Source organism: Dreissena polymorpha, chromosome 15 (genome assembly GCF_020536995.1).
Source record: "Dreissena polymorpha isolate Duluth1 chromosome 15, UMN_Dpol_1.0, whole genome shotgun sequence".
NCBI lineage: Eukaryota > Metazoa > Mollusca > Bivalvia > Myida > Dreissenidae > Dreissena > Dreissena polymorpha.
The window spans coordinates 61,078,734-61,100,629 of NC_068369.1; the positions used below are offsets into that span (position 1 = coordinate 61,078,734).

General features: G+C 34.3%; 1 long non-coding RNA gene across 1 annotated transcript; it reads left to right on the forward strand.

Annotated features, from left to right (window-relative positions):
- Positions 1–847: 847 nt before the first annotated feature.
- LOC127860536 (uncharacterized) lies at positions 848–13,954 on the forward strand. Its single transcript, XR_008039834.1, has 3 exons — positions 848–947; positions 10,942–11,062; positions 13,196–13,954. It is a non-coding gene; the product is annotated as an uncharacterized LOC127860536 (long non-coding RNA).
- Positions 13,955–21,896: the final 7,942 nt, after the last annotated feature.

A 21,896-nucleotide genomic window follows, 5' to 3' on the forward strand; every position in this document is an offset into this window, starting at 1 on the left:
TCGCTTGTCTACAGTCTTCTTGCTGAACAGTATACACAAACAAAGTTGATGTGAACTGCTCCTAACCGATGCGGTTAAACGTGGAAATCATGTCGTCTCTGTAATGTTATCTTTCTAATCCGTTTATATTTGTAAATGGCAATTAATCTCATCCTCCATTATACCCACTATTTAATCATTACTAGGTTTACAAATAATAATTTCCCATTAAATAGCCCCCAGCATAAATAAATAAATAAATAATAATAAATGAATTAATACTATTTCTCTGTATACGTGTAATGTGTCATGTCATATTGCTTAGACGTTTGTTACTCTGTTGCATTGTGATTTAATATCGTAAATAGTTTTTCTCTGTACTGTTTAACGGTAAATCCAGCTACTGAAAACATCTGAGTAGCTCTTGTCCAATTTTTACCTAACTTAATTACTAGTCTCACAGTTATCTTAACAGTCAACTATCGACTATTACCTTGCTGCAAAATCCATATAGTATATGGTAAATATTATGATTCATTAACTGATCAGTCCGCTACGTTACATCTTACACCTGAGCGATTGTCACAATAATGTGCGTCTTTGTTGGTGATATCTACCGTAAAGTTAATTGTACAGTAATTGACATTCCTATTTACTGTAGTAACACAAGCATGTGTGTCTTAAGTGGTGATAACTTCAGTATAGATTATTGTTCAGTAATTGGCACTCCGATTTACTGATTACTAAATAACATAATCACGACTATGCATATAACAAACTATGCTTGTGTCATATTGCACGATAAGCGCACCCTTTCAATAGACCGTTCCATAATTTAGTAATTACCCAATTATCTCCCCTGAATACTCTCCGCGTCCGCCATTACACTACTGCCAAACAACCGGTAACATATATATAAGGTGGCAGGGGATATATCAGTGGAAGGGGGGTCCATACATATCTTTAGGGTAGGTGTTACCTATGGTCTTTAAAAATCAATTAGGTATTTATAAGATGTATTTCTTGTGTTAAGTTGTAGAAAGAATGTCTCAAAATTTTGGAAAAAAACATTACAACTAGCCACAGCTCCCTAGCAAGGAAATTTTGAATCTTCAAAAAGGAGGTTTTCACTTTTGTCGGAAGTCAATATTTCACGCTGCAGAAACAGAACAAAATTTTGAAGGTAAATTGTGAAAAATCTAAACGTATGGGAGACACTTTCCTAGGCAAATAAACAAAACACAGGGATGAAATTAGTGAGTAATGTAGCCAAAACTAGGATTGCATTCTGTTTGAATGTTCTGTGCATGCCATGAAATGGGTCAAATTTCTCAATTTTTCATTAAAAATGAGGTGGTCGGGGGGAAAGATCAAGGGCCATAGTTTCACAAGTGAAGAAGCCAGCCTTGTCTTTGGTTGTATTTTCAATGTATATTGCCTATGCTATGACACTGACACAAAAAGGCTTTCTTGTGTCACTTTCTGTTTTGATGCAATGGATTTGACTGTTTGCGGCCTTTCGGAACTCGAAATTTGGTCAAAAATATATCCCCTGCCCCCTTAATAGCAAAACGCAAAATTTCAAAATTGTGTATATCATACGAAAATTGATACATGTATTCCACAAATGTGTTGCGGTAACAAATCGAACATAATTTTGCATATATCTTTTAACCGCTATGGTTGAGATTATGGAAAACAAAGGGAGGTAATAATGTTAAAACCATTGCTAATTTTAGGAAAATTTCACGTGTGCTGGTTTCGCACTGGAAAACAATGTTTAAACTCATATTTGTGTAATAGCATCTACATTTGCACATTTTCTGAGCTTGAATACTTAAATAAGCAAGATTATTATTGCAGTTTTGTAGAAAAAGTTGGTAAAAATAGGAAAATTATGCAAAATAGTGGTTTGTAACATGCCGCAAACATAAATTCTCTTTTTCTTCTTATTTGAAGTCATTATGGCAACATATTTCTTCATGTGACACCTAACCGATGAAGAAAGACTAAGATTGAAGCATTTATTTGATAATAAATACGAAATAATAAGTGAATGCCACATCTGGAAGGGGGCGTACACTCCAAGCGTCTATGGTGTTCTGCGGTGTAGTTTCCGCGGCAAAAGGCTAAGGCTTAAAGCTCACCATGCACTATATTATCTTGAAAATAAACATGCCATGTCATCAAAAATGCATGTGTCACATTTATGCCACAGTAAACTTTGTGTCAACATCAAGCACTTAAGTTATGGGCCTCAAAGCATTAACAAAAGGAAAATATGTGCTCATGAAGGTTCCTTATGCACTTGAAAATGTTTTCAAGCTGTGTCTTGTTTACAATGATGTTCTCATAGTCACATATATTTGCCCACTGTTTCCAATTGTAGCACTTTGATTTTCAGACTGTGGTACTGTTTGATGTGGTCGCAGTTTAATAGGGAGAACGAGTGGACCCCGAGAACGATTACACGCATTCAAGACATCGTTAGCCACAGAATCACCCAATCGCACGACACTTTCCAGGTCAGGGTCTGAATTCAACGGAATAGAATCTTGAACTTGTTTCTCTACACAGGGCACATGCCTGCAGAAACTTTATAGTTTGGAAATACTCCTTTTTTGAAAAGTACACCTTTGTTTTTCCTAGCTTGATTGTTTTTATAACTGTGCTGTGATTTCTTATGGAGTGATCTAATTTTGAATGGTATTTTAATGAATGAATATCAATATTTGGTGCATGTATTATGTAATCATATGGGAATATACATCTGTAAGACTGATTGATAGTGTCAATAATCATTTTAAACATTTGACATATAACTTGTGTGCTTCTCTACTAAATAGAGTCAAATGTTGTGAATAGGAACACCATTTTTTTATTATTTCTGTTCTGGTTGTTTCCCTTGAATTGTGTGAATTTTTGGAATTACTATGAAATACAAACAAAACACAGGATACAGTTCAGAAATGTTGCATTTAATTCATTAAACATTATATTTTAATATAACAAAAGCTTTTTGTTTTATTATGCATATATTAAAAAACTTAAGGTGGCAGGGGATATATCAGTGGAAGGGGGGTCCATGAAAATTACATATCTTTAGGGTAGGTGTTACCTATGGTCTTTAAAAATCAATTAGGTATTTATAAGATGTATTTCTTGTGTTAAGTTGTAGAAAGAATGTCTCAAAATTTTGGAAAAAAACATTACAACTAGCCACAGCTCCCTAGCAAGGAAATTTTGAATCTTCAAAAAGGAGGTTTTCACTTTTGTCGGAAGTCAATATTTCACGCTGCAGAAACAGAACAAAATTTTGAAGGTAAATTGTGAAAAATCTAAACGTATGGGAGACACTTTCCTAGGCAAATAAACAAAGCACAGGGATGAAATTAGTGAGTAATGTAGCCAAAACTAGGATTGCATTCTGTTTGAATGTTCTGTGCATGCCATGAAATGGGTCAAATTTCTCAATTTTTCATTAAAAATGAGGTGGTCGGGGGGAAAGATCAAGGGCCATAGTTTCACAAGTGAAGAAGCCAGCCTTGTCTTTGGTTGTATTTTCAATGTATATTGCCTATGCTATGACACTGACACAAAAAGGCTTTCTTGTGTCACTTTCTGTTTTGATGCAATGGATTTGACTGTTTGCGGCCTTTCGGAACTCGAAATTTGGTCAAAAATATATCCCCTGCCCCCTTAATAGCAAAACGCAAAATTTCAAAATTGTGTATATCATACGAAAATTGATACATGTATTCCACAAATGTGTTGCGGTAACAAATCGAACATAATTTTGCATATATCTTTTAACCGCTATGGTTGAGATTATGGAAAACAAAGGGAGGTAATAATGTTAAAACCATTGCTAATTTTAGGAAAATTTCACGTGTGCTGGTTTCGCACTGGAAAACAATGTTTAAACTCATATTTGTGTAATAGCATCTACATTTGCACATTTTCTGAGCTTGAATACTTAAATAAGCAAGATTATTATTGCAGTTTTGTAGAAAAAGTTGGTAAAAATAGGAAAATTATGCAAAATAGTGGTTTGTAACATGCCGCAAACATAAATTCTCTTTTTCTTCTTATTTGAAGTCATTATGGCAACATATTTCTTCATGTGACACCTAACCGATGAAGAAAGACTAAGATTGAAGCATTTATTTGATAATAAATACGAAATAATAAGTGAAGGCCACATCTGGAAGGGGGCGTACACTCCAAGCGTCTATGGTGTTCTGCGGTGTAGTTTCCGCGGCAAAAGGCTAAGGCTTAAAGCTCACCATGCACTATATTATCTTGAAAATAAACATGCCATGTCATCAAAAATGCATGTGTCACATTTATGCCACAGTAAACTTTGTGTCAACATCAAGCACTTAAGTTATGGGCCTCAAAGCATTAACAAAAGGAAAATATGTGCTCATGAAGGTTCCTTATGCACTTGAAAATGTTTTCAAGCTGTGTCTTGTTTACAATGATGTTCTCATAGTCACATATATTTGCCCACTGTTTCCAATTGTAGCACTTTGATTTTCAGACTGTGGTACTGTTTGATGTGGTCGCAGTTTAATAGGGAGAACGAGTGGACCCCGAGAACGATTACACGCATTCAAGACATCGTTAGCCACAGAATCACCCAATCGCACGACACTTTCCAGGTCAGGGTCTGAATTCAACGGAATAGAATCTTGAACTTGTTTCTCTACACAGGGCACATGCCTGCAGAAACTTTATAGTTTGGAAATACTCCTTTTTTGAAAAGTACACCTTTGTTTTTCCTAGCTTGATTGTTTTTATAACTGTGCTGTGATTTCTTATGGAGTGATCTAATTTTGAATGGTATTTTAATGAATGAATATCAATATTTGGTGCATGTATTATGTAATCATATGGGAATATACATCTGTAAGACTGATTGATAGTGTCAATAATCATTTTAAACATTTGACATATAACTTGTGTGCTTCTCTACTAAATAGAGTCAAATGTTGTGAATAGGAACACCATTTTTTTATTATTTCTGTTCTGGTTGTTTCCCTTGAATTGTGTGAATTTTTGGAATTACTATGAAATACAAACAAAACACAGGATACAGTTCAGAAATGTTGCATTTAATTCATTAAACATTATATTTTAATATAACAAAAGCTTTTTGTTTTATTATGCATATATTAAAAAACTTAAGGTGGCAGGGGATATATCAGTGGAAGGGGGGGTCCATGAAAATTACATATCTTTAGGGTAGGTGTTACCTATGGTCTTTAAAAATCAATTAGGTATTTATAAGATGTATTTCTTGTGTTAAGTTGTAGAAAGAATGTCTCAAAATTTTGGAAAAAAACATTACAACTAGCCACAGCTCCCTAGCAAGGAAATTTTGAATCTTCAAAAAGGAGGTTTTCACTTTTGTCGGAAGTCAATATTTCACGCTGCAGAAACAGAACAAAATTTTGAAGGTAAATTGTGAAAAATCTAAACGTATGGGAGACACTTTCCTAGGCAAATAAACAAAGCACAGGGATGAAATTAGTGAGTAATGTAGCCAAAACTAGGATTGCATTCTGTTTGAATGTTCTGTGCATGCCATGAAATGGGTCAAATTTCTCAATTTTTCATTAAAAATGAGGTGGTCGGGGGGAAAGATCAAGGGCCATAGTTTCACAAGTGAAGAAGCCAGCCTTGTCTTTGGTTGTATTTTCAATGTATATTGCCTATGCTATGACACTGACACAAAAAGGCTTTCTTGTGTCACTTTCTGTTTTGATGCAATGGATTTGACTGTTTGCGGCCTTTCGGAACTCGAAATTTGGTCAAAAATATATCCCCTGCCCCCTTAATAGCAAAACGCAAAATTTCAAAATTGTGTATATCATACGAAAATTGATACATGTATTCCACAAATGTGTTGCGGTAACAAATCGAACATAATTTTGCATATATCTTTTAACCGCTATGGTTGAGATTATGGAAAACAAAGGGAGGTAATAATGTTAAAACCATTGCTAATTTTAGGAAAATTTCACGTGTGCTGGTTTCGCACTGGAAAACAATGTTTAAACTCATATTTGTGTAATAGCATCTACATTTGCACATTTTCTGAGCTTGAATACTTAAATAAGCAAGATTATTATTGCAGTTTTGTAGAAAAAGTTGGTAAAAATAGGAAAATTATGCAAAATAGTGGTTTGTAACATGCCGCAAACATAAATTCTCTTTTTCTTCTTATTTGAAGTCATTATGGCAACATATTTCTTCATGTGACACCTAACCGATGAAGAAAGACTAAGATTGAAGCATTTATTTGATAATAAATACGAAATAATAAGTGAATGCCACATCTGGAAGGGGGCGTACACTCCAAGCGTCTATGGTGTTCTGCGGTGTAGTTTCCGCGGCAAAAGGCTAAGGCTTAAAGCTCACCATGCACTATATTATCTTGAAAATAAACATGCCATGTCATCAAAAATGCATGTGTCACATTTATGCCACAGTAAACTTTGTGTCAACATCAAGCACTTAAGTTATGGGCCTCAAAGCATTAACAAAAGGAAAATATGTGCTCATGAAGGTTCCTTATGCACTTGAAAATGTTTTCAAGCTGTGTCTTGTTTACAATGATGTTCTCATAGTCACATATATTTGCCCACTGTTTCCAATTGTAGCACTTTGATTTTCAGACTGTGGTACTGTTTGATGTGGTCGCAGTTTAATAGGGAGAACGAGTGGACCCCGAGAACGATTACACGCATTCAAGACATCGTTAGCCACAGAATCACCCAATCGCACGACACTTTCCAGGTCAGGGTCTGAATTCAACGGAATAGAATCTTGAACTTGTTTCTCTACACAGGGCACATGCCTGCAGAAACTTTATAGTTTGGAAATACTCCTTTTTTGAAAAGTACACCTTTGTTTTTCCTAGCGTGATTGTTTTTATAACTGTGCTGTGATTTCTTATGGAGTGATCTAATTTTGAATGGTATTTTAATGAATGAATATCAATATTTGGTGCATGTATTATGTAATCATATGGGAATATACATCTGTAAGACTGATTGATAGTGTCAATAATCATTTTAAACATTTGACATATAACTTATGTGCTTCTCTACTAAATAGAGTCAAATGTTGTGAATAGGAACACCATTTTTTTATTATTTCTGTTCTGGTTGTTTCCCTTGAATTGTGTGAATTTTTGGAATTACTATGAAATACAAACAAAACACAGGATACAGTTCAGAAATGTTGCATTTAATTCATTAAACATTATATTTTAATATAACAAAAGCTTTTTGTTTTATTATGCATATATTAAAAAACTTAATAGCAAAACGCAAAATTTCAAAATTGTGTATATCATACGAAAATTGATACATGTATTCCACAAATGTGTTGCGGTAACAAATCGAACATAATTTTGCATATATCTTTTAACCGCTATGGTTGAGATTATGGAAAACAAAGGGAGGTAATAATGTTAAAACCATTGCTAATTTTAGGAAAATTTCACGTGTGCTGGTTTCGCACTGGAAAACAATGTTTAAACTCATATTTGTGTAATAGCATCTACATTTGCACATTTTCTGAGCTTGAATACTTAAATAAGCAAGATTATTATTGCAGTTTTGTAGAAAAAGTTGGTAAAAATAGGAAAATTATGCAAAATAGTGGTTTGTAACATGCCGCAAACATAAATTCTCTTTTTCTTCTTATTTGAAGTCATTATGGCAACATATTTCTTCATGTGACACCTAACCGATGAAGAAAGACTAAGATTGAAGCATTTATTTGATAATAAATACGAAATAATAAGTGAATGCCACATCTGGAAGGGGGCGTACACTCCAAGCGTCTATGGTGTTCTGCGGTGTAGTTTCCGCGGCAAAAGGCTAAGGCTTAAAGCTCACCATGCACTATATTATCTTGAAAATAAACATGCCATGTCATCAAAAATGCATGTGTCACATTTATGCCACAGTAAACTTTGTGTCAACATCAAGCACTTAAGTTATGGGCCTCAAAGCATTAACAAAAGGAAAATATGTGCTCATGAAGGTTCCTTATGCACTTGAAAATGTTTTCAAGCTGTGTCTTGTTTACAATGATGTTCTCATAGTCACATATATTTGCCCACTGTTTCCAATTGTAGCACTTTGATTTTCAGACTGTGGTACTGTTTGATGTGGTCGCAGTTTAATAGGGAGAACGAGTGGACCCCGAGAACGATTACACGCATTCAAGACATCGTTAGCCACAGAATCACCCAATCGCACGACACTTTCCAGGTCAGGGTCTGAATTCAACGGAATAGAATCTTGAACTTGTTTCTCTACACAGGGCACATGCCTGCAGAAACTTTATAGTTTGGAAATACTCCTTTTTTGAAAAGTACACCTTTGTTTTTCCTAGCGTGATTGTTTTTATAACTGTGCTGTGATTTCTTATGGAGTGATCTAATTTTGAATGGTATTTTAATGAATGAATATCAATATTTGGTGCATGTATTATGTAATCATATGGGAATATACATCTGTAAGACTGATTGATAGTGTCAATAATCATTTTAAACATTTGACATATAACTTGTGTGCTTCTCTACTAAATAGAGTCAAATGTTGTGAATAGGAACACCATTTTTTAATTATTTCTGTTCTGGTTGTTTCCCTTGAATTGTGTGAATTTTTGGAATTACTATGAAATACAAACAAAACACAGGATACAGTTCAGAAATGTTGCATTTAATTCATTAAACATTATATTTTAATATAACAAAAGCTTTTTGTTTTATTATGCATATATTAAAAAACTTAAGGTGGCAGGGGATATATCAGTGGAAGGGGGGGTCCATGAAAATTACATATCTTTAGGGTAGGTGTTACCTATGGTCTTTAAAAATCAATTAGGTATTTATAAGATGTATTTCTTGTGTTAAGTTGTAGAAAGAATGTCTCAAAATTTTGGAAAAAAACATTACAACTAGCCACAGCTCCCTAGCAAGGAAATTTTGAATCTTCAAAAAGGAGGTTTTCACTTTTGTCGGAAGTCAATATTTCACGCTGCAGAAACAGAACAAAATTTTGAAGGTAAATTGTGAAAAATCTAAACGTATGGGAGACACTTTCCTAGGCAAATAAACAAAGCACAGGGATGAAATTAGTGAGTAATGTAGCCAAAACTAGGATTGCATTCTGTTTGAATGTTCTGTGCATGCCATGAAATGGGTCAAATTTCTCAATTTTTCATTAAAAATGAGGTGGTCGGGGGGAAAGATCAAGGGCCATAGTTTCACAAGTGAAGAAGCCAGCCTTGTCTTTGGTTGTATTTTCAATGTATATTGCCTATGCTATGACACTGACACAAAAAGGCTTTCTTGTGTCACTTTCTGTTTTGATGCAATGGATTTGACTGTTTGCGGCCTTTCGGAACTCGAAATTTGGTCAAAAATATATCCCCTGCCCCCTTAAGGTGGCAGGGGATATATCAGTGGAAGGGGGGTCCATGAAAATTACATATCTTTAGGGTAGGTGTTACCTATGGTCTTTAAAAATCAATTAGGTATTTATAAGATGTATTTCTTGTGTTAAGTTGTAGAAAGAATGTCTCAAAATTTTGGAAAAAAACATTACAACTAGCCACAGCTCCCTAGCAAGGAAATTTTGAATCTTCAAAAAGGAGGTTTTCACTTTTGTCGGAAGTCAATATTTCACGCTGCAGAAACAGAACAAAATTTTGAAGGTAAATTGTGAAAAATCTAAACGTATGGGAGACACTTTCCTAGGCAAATAAACAAAGCACAGGGATGAAATTAGTGAGTAATGTAGCCAAAACTAGGATTGCATTCTGTTTGAATGTTCTGTGCATGCCATGAAATGGGTCAAATTTCTCAATTTTTCATTAAAAATGAGGTGGTCGGGGGGAAAGATCAAGGGCCATAGTTTCACAAGTGAAGAAGCCAGCCTTGTCTTTGGTTGTATTTTCAATGTATATTGCCTATGCTATGACACTGACACAAAAAGGCTTTCTTGTGTCACTTTCTGTTTTGATGCAATGGATTTGACTGTTTGCGGCCTTTCGGAACTCGAAATTTGGTCAAAAATATATCCCCTGCCCCCTTAATAGCAAAACGCAAAATTTCAAAATTGTGTATATCATACGAAAATTGATACATGTATTCCACAAATGTGTTGCGGTAACAAATCGAACATAATTTTGCATATATCTTTTAACCGCTATGGTTGAGATTATGGAAAACAAAGGGAGGTAATAATGTTAAAACCATTGCTAATTTTAGGAAAATTTCACGTGTGCTGGTTTCGCACTGGAAAACAATGTTTAAACTCATATTTGTGTAATAGCATCTACATTTGCACATTTTCTGAGCTTGAATACTTAAATAAGCAAGATTATTATTGCAGTTTTGTAGAAAAAGTTGGTAAAAATAGGAAAATTATGCAAAATAGTGGTTTGTAACATGCCGCAAACATAAATTCTCTTTTTCTTCTTATTTGAAGTCATTATGGCAACATATTTCTTCATGTGACACCTAACCGATGAAGAAAGACTAAGATTGAAGCATTTATTTGATAATAAATACGAAATAATAAGTGAATGCCACATCTGGAAGGGGGCGTACACTCCAAGCGTCTATGGTGTTCTGCGGTGTAGTTTCCGCGGCAAAAGGCTAAGGCTTAAAGCTCACCATGCACTATATTATCTTGAAAATAAACATGCCATGTCATCAAAAATGCATGTGTCACATTTATGCCACAGTAAACTTTGTGTCAACATCAAGCACTTAAGTTATGGGCCTCAAAGCATTAACAAAAGGAAAATATGTGCTCATGAAGGTTCCTTATGCACTTGAAAATGTTTTCAAGCTGTGTCTTGTTTACAATGATGTTCTCATAGTCACATATATTTGCCCACTGTTTCCAATTGTAGCACTTTGATTTTCAGACTGTGGTACTGTTTGATGTGGTCGCAGTTTAATAGGGAGAACGAGTGGACCCCGAGAACGATTACACGCATTCAAGACATCGTTAGCCACAGAATCACCCAATCGCACGACACTTTCCAGGTCAGGGTCTGAATTCAACGGAATAGAATCTTGAACTTGTTTCTCTACACAGGGCACATGCCTGCAGAAACTTTATAGTTTGGAAATACTCCTTTTTTGAAAAGTACACCTTTGTTTTTCCTAGCGTGATTGTTTTTATAACTGTGCTGTGATTTCTTATGGAGTGATCTAATTTTGAATGGTATTTTAATGAATGAATATCAATATTTGGTGCATGTATTATGTAATCATATGGGAATATACATCTGTAAGACTGATTGATAGTGTCAATAATCATTTTAAACATTTGACATATAACTTGTGTGCTTCTCTACTAAATAGAGTCAAATGTTGTGAATAGGAACACCATTTTTTTATTATTTCTGTTCTGGTTGTTTCCCTTGAATTGTGTGAATTTTTGGAATTACTATGAAATACAAACAAAACACAGGATACAGTTCAGAAATGTTGCATTTAATTCATTAAACATTATATTTTAATATAACAAAAGCTTTTTGTTTTATTATGCATATATTAAAAAACTTAATAGCAAAACGCAAAATTTCAAAATTGTGTATATCATACGAAAATTGATACATGTATTCCACAAATGTGTTGCGGTAACAAATCGAACATAATTTTGCATATATCTTTTAACCGCTATGGTTGAGATTATGGAAAACAAAGGGAGGTAATAATGTTAAAACCATTGCTAATTTTAGGAAAATTTCACGTGTGCTGGTTTCGCACTGGAAAACAATGTTTAAACTCATATTTGTGTAATAGCATCTACATTTGCACATTTTCTGAGCTTGAATACTTAAATAAGCAAGATTATTATTGCAGTTTTGTAGAAAAAGTTGGTAAAAATAGGAAAATTATGCAAAATAGTGGTTTGTAACATGCCGCAAACATAAATTCTCTTTTTCTTCTTATTTGAAGTCATTATGGCAACATATTTCTTCATGTGACACCTAACCGATGAAGAAAGACTAAGATTGAAGCATTTATTTGATAATAAATACGAAATAATAAGTGAATGCCACATCTGGAAGGGGGCGTACACTCCAAGCGTCTATGGTGTTCTGCGGTGTAGTTTCCGCGGCAAAAGGCTAAGGCTTAAAGCTCACCATGCACTATATTATCTTGAAAATAAACATGCCATGTCATCAAAAATGCATGTGTCACATTTATGCCACAGTAAACTTGTGTCAACATCAAGCACTTAAGTTATGGGCCTCAAAGCATTAACAAAAGGAAAATATGTGCTCATGAAGGTTCCTTATGCACTTGAAAATGTTTTCAAGCTGTGTCTTGTTTACAATGATGTTCTCATAGTCACATATATTTGCCCACTGTTTCCAATTGTAGCACTTTGATTTTCAGACTGTGGTACTGTTTGATGTGGTCGCAGTTTAATAGGGAGAACGAGTGGACCCCGAGAACGATTACACGCATTCAAGACATCGTTAGCCACAGAATCACCCAATCGCACGACACTTTCCAGGTCAGGGTCTGAATTCAACGGAATAGAATCTTGAACTTGTTTCTCTACACAGGGCACATGCCTGCAGAAACTTTATAGTTTGGAAATACTCCTTTTTTGAAAAGTACACCTTTGTTTTTCCTAGCGTGATTGTTTTTATAACTGTGCTGTGATTTCTTATGGAGTGATCTAATTTTGAATGGTATTTTAATGAATGAATATCAATATTTGGTGCATGTATTATGTAATCATATGGGAATATACATCTGTAAGACTGATTGATAGTGTCAATAATCATTTTAAACATTTGACATATAACTTGTGTGCTTCTCTACTAAATAGAGTCAAATGTTGTGAATAGGAACACCATTTTTTTATTATTTCTGTTCTGGTTGTTTCCCTTGAATTGTGTGAATTTTTGGAATTACTATGAAATACAAACAAAACACAGGATACAGTTCAGAAATGTTGCATTTAATTCATTAAACATTATATTTTAATATAACAAAAGCTTTTTGTTTTATTATGCATATATTAAAAAACTTAAGGTGGCAGGGGATATATCAGTGGAAGGGGGGGTCCATGAAAATTACATATCTTTAGGGTAGGTGTTACCTATGGTCTTTAAAATCAATTAGGTATTTATAAGATGTATTTCTTGTGTTAAGTTGTAGAAAGAATGTCTCAAAATTTTGGAAAAAAACATTACAACTAGCCACAGCTCCCTAGCAAGGAAATTTTGAATCTTCAAAAAGGAGGTTTTCACTTTTGTCGGAAGTCAATATTTCACGCTGCAGAAACAGAACAAAATTTTGAAGGTAAATTGTGAAAAATCTAAACGTATGGGAGACACTTTCCTAGGCAAATAAACAAAGCACAGGGATGAAATTAGTGAGTAATGTAGCCAAAACTAGGATTGCATTCTGTTTGAATGTTCTGTGCATGCCATGAAATGGGTCAAATTTCTCAATTTTTCATTAAAAATGAGGTGGTCGGGGGGAAAGATCAAGGGCCATAGTTTCACAAGTGAAGAAGCCAGCCTTGTCTTTGGTTGTATTTTCAATGTATATTGCCTATGCTATGACACTGACACAAAAAGGCTTTCTTGTGTCACTTTCTGTTTTGATGCAATGGATTTGACTGTTTGCGGCCTTTCGGAACTCGAAATTTGGTCAAAAATATATCCCCTGCCCCCTTAATAGCAAAACGCAAAATTTCAAAATTGTGTATATCATACGAAAATTGATACATGTATTCCACAAATGTGTTGCGGTAACAAATCGAACATAATTTTGCATATATCTTTTAACCGCTATGGTTGAGATTATGGAAAACAAAGGGAGGTAATAATGTTAAAACCATTGCTAATTTTAGGAAAATTTCACGTGTGCTGGTTTCGCACTGGAAAACAATGTTTAAACTCATATTTGTGTAATAGCATCTACATTTGCACATTTTCTGAGCTTGAATACTTAAATAAGCAAGATTATTATTGCAGTTTTGTAGAAAAAGTTGGTAAAAATAGGAAAATTATGCAAAATAGTGGTTTGTAACATGCCGCAAACATAAATTCTCTTTTTCTTCTTATTTGAAGTCATTATGGCAACATATTTCTTCATGTGACACCTAACCGATGAAGAAAGACTAAGATTGAAGCATTTATTTGATAATAAATACGAAATAATAAGTGAATGCCACATCTGGAAGGGGGCGTACACTCCAAGCGTCTATGGTGTTCTGCGGTGTAGTTTCCGCGGCAAAAGGCTAAGGCTTAAAGCTCACCATGCACTATATTATCTTGAAAATAAACATGCCATGTCATCAAAAATGCATGTGTCACATTTATGCCACAGTAAACTTTGTGTCAACATCAAGCACTTAAGTTATGGGCCTCAAAGCATTAACAAAAGGAAAATATGTGCTCATGAAGGTTCCTTATGCACTTGAAAATGTTTTCAAGCTGTGTCTTGTTTACAATGATGTTCTCATAGTCACATATATTTGCCCACTGTTTCCAATTGTAGCACTTTGATTTTCAGACTGTGGTACTGTTTGATGTGGTCGCAGTTTAATAGGGAGAACGAGTGGACCCCGAGAACGATTACACGCATTCAAGACATCGTTAGCCACAGAATCACCCAATCGCACGACACTTTCCAGGTCAGGGTCTGAATTCAACGGAATAGAATCTTGAACTTGTTTCTCTACACAGGGCACATGCCTGCAGAAACTTTATAGTTTGGAAATACTCCTTTTTTGAAAAGTACACCTTTGTTTTTCCTAGCGTGATTGTTTTTATAACTGTGCTGTGATTTCTTATGGAGTGATCTAATTTTGAATGGTATTTTAATGAATGAATATCAATATTTGGTGCATGTATTATGTAATCATATGGGAATATACATCTGTAAGACTGATTGATAGTGTCAATAATCATTTTAAACATTTGACATATAACTTGTGTGCTTCTCTACTAAATAGAGTCAAATGTTGTGAATAGGAACACCATTTTTTTATTATTTCTGTTCTGGTTGTTTCCCTTGAATTGTGTGAATTTTTGGAATTACTATGAAATACAAACAAAACACAGGATACAGTTCAGAAATGTTGCATTTAATTCATTAAACATTATATTTTAATATAACAAAAGCTTTTTGTTTTATTATGCATATATTAAAAAACTTAAGGTGGCAGGGGATATATCAGTGGAAGGGGGGTCCATGAAAATTACATATCTTTAGGGTAGGTGTTACCTATGGTCTTTAAAAATCAATTAGGTATTTATAAGATGTATTTCTTGTGTTAAGTTGTAGAAAGAATGTCTCAAAATTTTGGAAAAAAACATTACAACTAGCCACAGCTCCCTAGCAAGGAAATTTTGAATCTTCAAAAAGGAGGTTTTCACTTTTGTCGGAAGTCAATATTTCACGCTGCAGAAACAGAACAAAATTTTGAAGGTAAATTGTGAAAAATCTAAACGTATGGGAGACACTTTCCTAGGCAAATAAACAAAGCACAGGGATGAAATTAGTGAGTAATGTAGCCAAAACTAGGATTGCATTCTGTTTGAATGTTCTGTGCATGCCATGAAATGGGTCAAATTTCTCAATTTTTCATTAAAAATGAGGTGGTCGGGGGGGAAAGATCAAGGGCCATAGTTTCACAAGTGAAGAAGCCAGCCTTGTCTTTGGTTGTATTTTCAATGTATATTGCCTATGCTATGACACTGACACAAAAAGGCTTTCTTGTGTCACTTTCTGTTTTGATGCAATGGATTTGACTGTTTGCGGCCTTTCGGAACTCGAAATTTGGTCAAAAATATATCCCCTGCCCCCTTAATAGCAAAACGCAAAATTTCAAAATTGTGTATATCATACGAAAATTGATACATGTATTCCACAAATGTGTTGCGGTAACAAATCGAACATAATTTTGCATATATCTTTTAACCGCTATGGTTGAGATTATGGAAAACAAAGGGAGGTAATAATGTTAAAACCATTGCTAATTTTAGGAAAATTTCACGTGTGCTGGTTTCGCACTGGAAAACAATGTTTAAACTCATATTTGTGTAATAGCATCTACATTTGCACATTTTCTGAGCTTGAATACTTAAATAAGCAAGATTATTATTGCAGTTTTGTAGAAAAAGTTGGTAAAAATAGGAAAATTATGCAAAATAGTGGTTTGTAACATGCCGCAAACATAAATTCTCTTTTTCTTCTTATTTGAAGTCATTATGGCAACATATTTCTTCATGTGACACCTAACCGATGAAGAAAGACTAAGATTGAAGCATTTATTTGATAATAAATACGAAATAATAAGTGAATGCCACATCTGGAAGGGGGCGTACACTCCAAGCGTCTATGGTGTTCTGCGGTGTAGTTTCCGCGGCAAAAGGCTAAGGCTTAAAGCTCACCATGCACTATATTATCTTGAAAATAAACATGCCATGTCATCAAAAATGCATGTGTCACATTTATGCCACAGTAAACTTTGTGTCAACATCAAGCACTTAAGTTATGGGCCTCAAAGCATTAACAAAAGGAAAATATGTGCTCATGAAGGTTCCTTATGCACTTGAAAATGTTTTCAAGCTGTGTCTTGTTTACAATGATGTTCTCATAGTCACATATATTTGCCCACTGTTTCCAATTGTAGCACTTTGATTTTCAGACTGTGGTACTGTTTGATGTGGTCGCAGTTTAATAGGGAGAACGAGTGGACCCCGAGAACGATTACACGCATTCAAGACATCGTTAGCCACAGAATCACCCAATCGCACGACACTTTCCAGGTCAGGGTCTGAATTCAACGGAATAGAATCTTGAACTTGTTTCTCTACACAGGGCACATGCCTGCAGAAACTTTATAGTTTGGAAATACTCCTTTTTTGAAAAGTACACCTTTGTTTTTCCTAGCGTGATTGTTTTTATAACTGTGCTGTGATTTCTTATGGAGTGATCTAATTTTGAATGGTATTTTAATGAATGAATATCAATATTTGGTGCATGTATTATGTAATCATATGGGAATATACATCTGTAAGACTGATTGATAGTGTCAATAATCATTTTAAACATTTGACATATAACTTGTGTGCTTCTCTACTAAATAGAGTCAAATGTTGTGAATAGGAACACCATTTTTTTATTATTTCTGTTCTGGTTGTTTCCCTTGAATTGTGTGAATTTTTGGAATTACTATGAAATACAAACAAAACACAGGATACAGTTCAGAAATGTTGCATTTAATTCATTAAACATTATATTTTAATATAACAAAAGCTTTTTGTTTTATTATGCATATATTAAAAAACTTAAGGTGGCAGGGGATATATCAGTGGAAGGGGGGTCCATGAAAATTACATATCTTTAGGGTAGGTGTTACCTATGGTCTTTAAAAATCAATTAGGTATTTATAAGATGTATTTCTTGTGTTAAGTTGTAGAAAGAATGTCTCAAAATTTTGGAAAAAAACATTACAACTAGCCACAGCTCCCTAGCAAGGAAATTTTGAATCTTCAAAAAGGAGGTTTTCACTTTTGTCGGAAGTCAATATTTCACGCTGCAGAAACAGAACAAAATTTTGAAGGTAAATTGTGAAAAATCTAAACGTATGGGAGACACTTTCCTAGGCAAATAAACAAAGCACAGGGATGAAATTAGTGAGTAATGTAGCCAAAACTAGGATTGCATTCTGTTTGAATGTTCTGTGCATGCCATGAAATGGGTCAAATTTCTCAATTTTTCATTAAAAATGAGGTGGTCGGGGGGAAAGATCAAGGGCCATAGTTTCACAAGTGAAGAAGCCAGCCTTGTCTTTGGTTGTATTTTCAATGTATATTGCCTATGCTATGACACTGACACAAAAAGGCTTTCTTGTGTCACTTTCTGTTTTGATGCAATGGATTTGACTGTTTGCGGCCTTTCGGAACTCGAAATTTGGTCAAAAATATATCCCCTGCCCCCTTAATAGCAAAACGCAAAATTTCAAAATTGTGTATATCATACGAAAATTGATACATGTATTCCACAAATGTGTTGCGGTAACAAATCGAACATAATTTTGCATATATCTTTTAACCGCTATGGTTGAGATTATGGAAAACAAAGGGAGGTAATAATGTTAAAACCATTGCTAATTTTAGGAAATTTCACTTGTGCTGGTTTCGCACTGGAAAACAATGTTTAAACTCATATTTGTGTAATAGCATCTACATTTGCACATTTTCTGAGCTTGAATACTTAAATAAGCAAGATTATTATTGCAGTTTTGTAGAAAAAGTTGGTAAAAATAGGAAAATTATGCAAAATAGTGGTTTGTAACATGCCGCAAACATAAATTCTCTTTTTCTTCTTATTTGAAGTCATTATGGCAACATATTTCTTCATGTGACACCTAACCGATGAAGAAAGACTAAGATTGAAGCATTTATTTGATAATAAATACGAAATAATAAGTGAATGCCACATCTGGAAGGGGGCGTACACTCCAAGCGTCTATGGTGTTCTGCGGTGTAGTTTCCGCGGCAAAAGGCTAAGGCTTAAAGCTCACCATGCACTATATTATCTTGAAAATAAACATGCCATGTCATCAAAAATGCATGTGTCACATTTATGCCACAGTAAACTTTGTGTCAACATCAAGCACTTAAGTTATGGGCCTCAAAGCATTAACAAAAGGAAAATATGTGCTCATGAAGGTTCCTTATGCACTTGAAAATGTTTTCAAGCTGTGTCTTGTTTACAATGATGTTCTCATAGTCACATATATTTGCCCACTGTTTCCAATTGTAGCACTTTGATTTTCAGACTGTGGTACTGTTTGATGTGGTCGCAGTTTAATAGGGAGAACGAGTGGACCCCGAGAACGATTACACGCATTCAAGACATCGTTAGCCACAGAATCACCCAATCGCACGACACTTTCCAGGTCAGGGTCTGAATTCAACGGAATAGAATCTTGAACTTGTTTCTCTACACAGGGCACATGCCTGCAGAAACTTTATAGTTTGGAAATACTCCTTTTTTGAAAAGTACACCTTTGTTTTTCCTAGCGTGATTGTTTTTATAACTGTGCTGTGATTTCTTATGGAGTGATCTAATTTTGAATGGTATTTTAATGAATGAATATCAATATTTGGTGCATGTATTATGTAATCATATGGGAATATACATCTGTAAGACTGATTGATAGTGTCAATAATCATTTTAAACATTTGACATATAACTTGTGTGCTTCTCTACTAAATAGAGTCAAATGTTGTGAATAGGAACACCATTTTTTTATTATTTCTGTTCTGGTTGTTTCCCTTGAATTGTGTGAATTTTTGGAATTACTATGAAATACAAACAAAACACAGGATACAGTTCAGAAATGTTGCATTTAATTCATTAAACATTATATTTTAATATAACAAAAGCTTTTTGTTTTATTATGCATATATTAAAAAACTTAATAGCAAAACGCAAAATTTCAAAATTGTGTATATCATACGAAAATTGATACATGTATTCCACAAATGTGTTGCGGTAACAAATCGAACATAATTTTGCATATATCTTTTAACCGCTATGGTTGAGATTATGGAAAACAAAGGGAGGTAATAATGTTAAAACCATTGCTAATTTTAGGAAAATTTCACGTGTGCTGGTTTCGCACTGGAAAACAATGTTTAAACTCATATTTGTGTAATAGCATCTACATTTGCACATTTTCTGAGCTTGAATACTTAAATAAGCAAGATTATTATTGCAGTTTTGTAGAAAAAGTTGGTAAAAATAGGAAAATTATGCAAAATAGTGGTTTGTAACATGCCGCAAACATAAATTCTCTTTTTCTTCTTATTTGAAGTCATTATGGCAACATATTTCTTCATGTGACACCTAACCGATGAAGAAAGACTAAGATTGAAGCATTTATTTGATAATAAATACGAAATAATAAGTGAATGCCACATCTGGAAGGGGGCGTACACTCCAAGCGTCTATGGTGTTCTGCGGTGTAGTTTCCGCGGCAAAAGGCTAAGGCTTTAAGCTCACCATGCACTATATTATCTTGAAAATAAACATGCCATGTCATCAAAAATGCATGTGTCACATTTATGCCACAGTAAACTTTGTGTCAACATCAAGCACTTAAGTTATGGGCCTCAAAGCATTAACAAAAGGAAAATATGTGCTCATGAAGGTTCCTTATGCACTTGAAAATGTTTTCAAGCTGTGTCTTGTTTACAATGATGTTCTCATAGTCACATATATTTGCCCACTGTTTCCAATTGTAGCACTTTGATTTTCAGACTGTGGTACTGTTTGATGTGGTCGCAGTTTAATAGGGAGAACGAGTGGACCCCGAGAACGATTACACGCATTCAAGACATCGTTAGCCACAGAATCACCCAATCGCACGACACTTTCCAGGTCAGGGTCTGAATTCAACGGAATAGAATCTTGAACTTGTTTCTCTACACAGGGCACATGCCTGCAGAAACTTTATAGTTTGGAAATACTCCTTTTTTGAAAAGTACACCTTTGTTTTTCCTAGCGTGATTGTTTTTATAACTGTGCTGTGATTTCTTATGGAGTGATCTAATTTTGAATGGTATTTTAATGAATGAATATCAATATTTGGTGCATGTATTATGTAATCATATGGGAATATACATCTGTAAGACTGATTGATAGTGTCAATAATCATTTTAAACATTTGACATATAACTTGTGTGCTTCTCTACTAAATAGAGTCAAATGTTGTGAATAGGAACACCATTTTTTTATTATTTCTGTTCTGGTTGTTTCCCTTGAATTGTGTGAATTTTTGGAATTACTATGAAATACAAACAAAACACAGGATACAGTTCAGAAATGTTGCATTTAATTCATTAAACATTATATTTTAATATAACAAAAGCTTTTTGTTTTATTATGCATATATTAAAAAACTTAATAGCAAAACGCAAAATTTCAAAATTGTGTATATCATACGAAAATTGATACATGTATTCCACAAATGTGTTGCGGTAACAAATCGAACATAATTTTGCATATATCTTTTAACCGCTATGGTTGAGATTATGGAAAACAAAGGGAGGTAATAATGTTAAAACCATTGCTAATTTTAGGAAAATTTCACGTGTGCTGGTTTCGCACTGGAAAACAATGTTTAAACTCATATTTGTGTAATAGCATCTACATTTGCACATTTTCTGAGCTTGAATACTTAAATAAGCAAGATTATTATTGCAGTTTTGTAGAAAAAGTTGGTAAAAATAGGAAAATTATGCAAAATAGTGGTTTGTAACATGCCGCAAACATAAATTCTCTTTTTCTTCTTATTTGAAGTCATTATGGCAACATATTTCTTCATGTGACACCTAACCGATGAAGAAAGACTAAGATTGAAGCATTTATTTGATAATAAATACGAAATAATAAGTGAATGCCACATCTGGAAGGGGGCGTACACTCCAAGCGTCTATGGTGTTCTGCGGTGTAGTTTCCGCGGCAAAAGGCTAAGGCTTAAAGCTCACCATGCACTATATTATCTTGAAAATAAACATGCCATGTCATCAAAAATGCATGTGTCACATTTATGCCACAGTAAACTTTGTGTCAACATCAAGCACTTAAGTTATGGGCCTCAAAGCATTAACAAAAGGAAAATATGTGCTCATGAAGGTTCCTTATGCACTTGAAAATGTTTTCAAGCTGTGTCTTGTTTACAATGATGTTCTCATAGTCACATATATTTGCCCACTGTTTCCAATTGTAGCACTTTGATTTTCAGACTGTGGTACTGTTTGATGTGGTCGCAGTTTAATAGGGAGAACGAGTGGACCCCGAGAACGATTACACGCATTCAAGA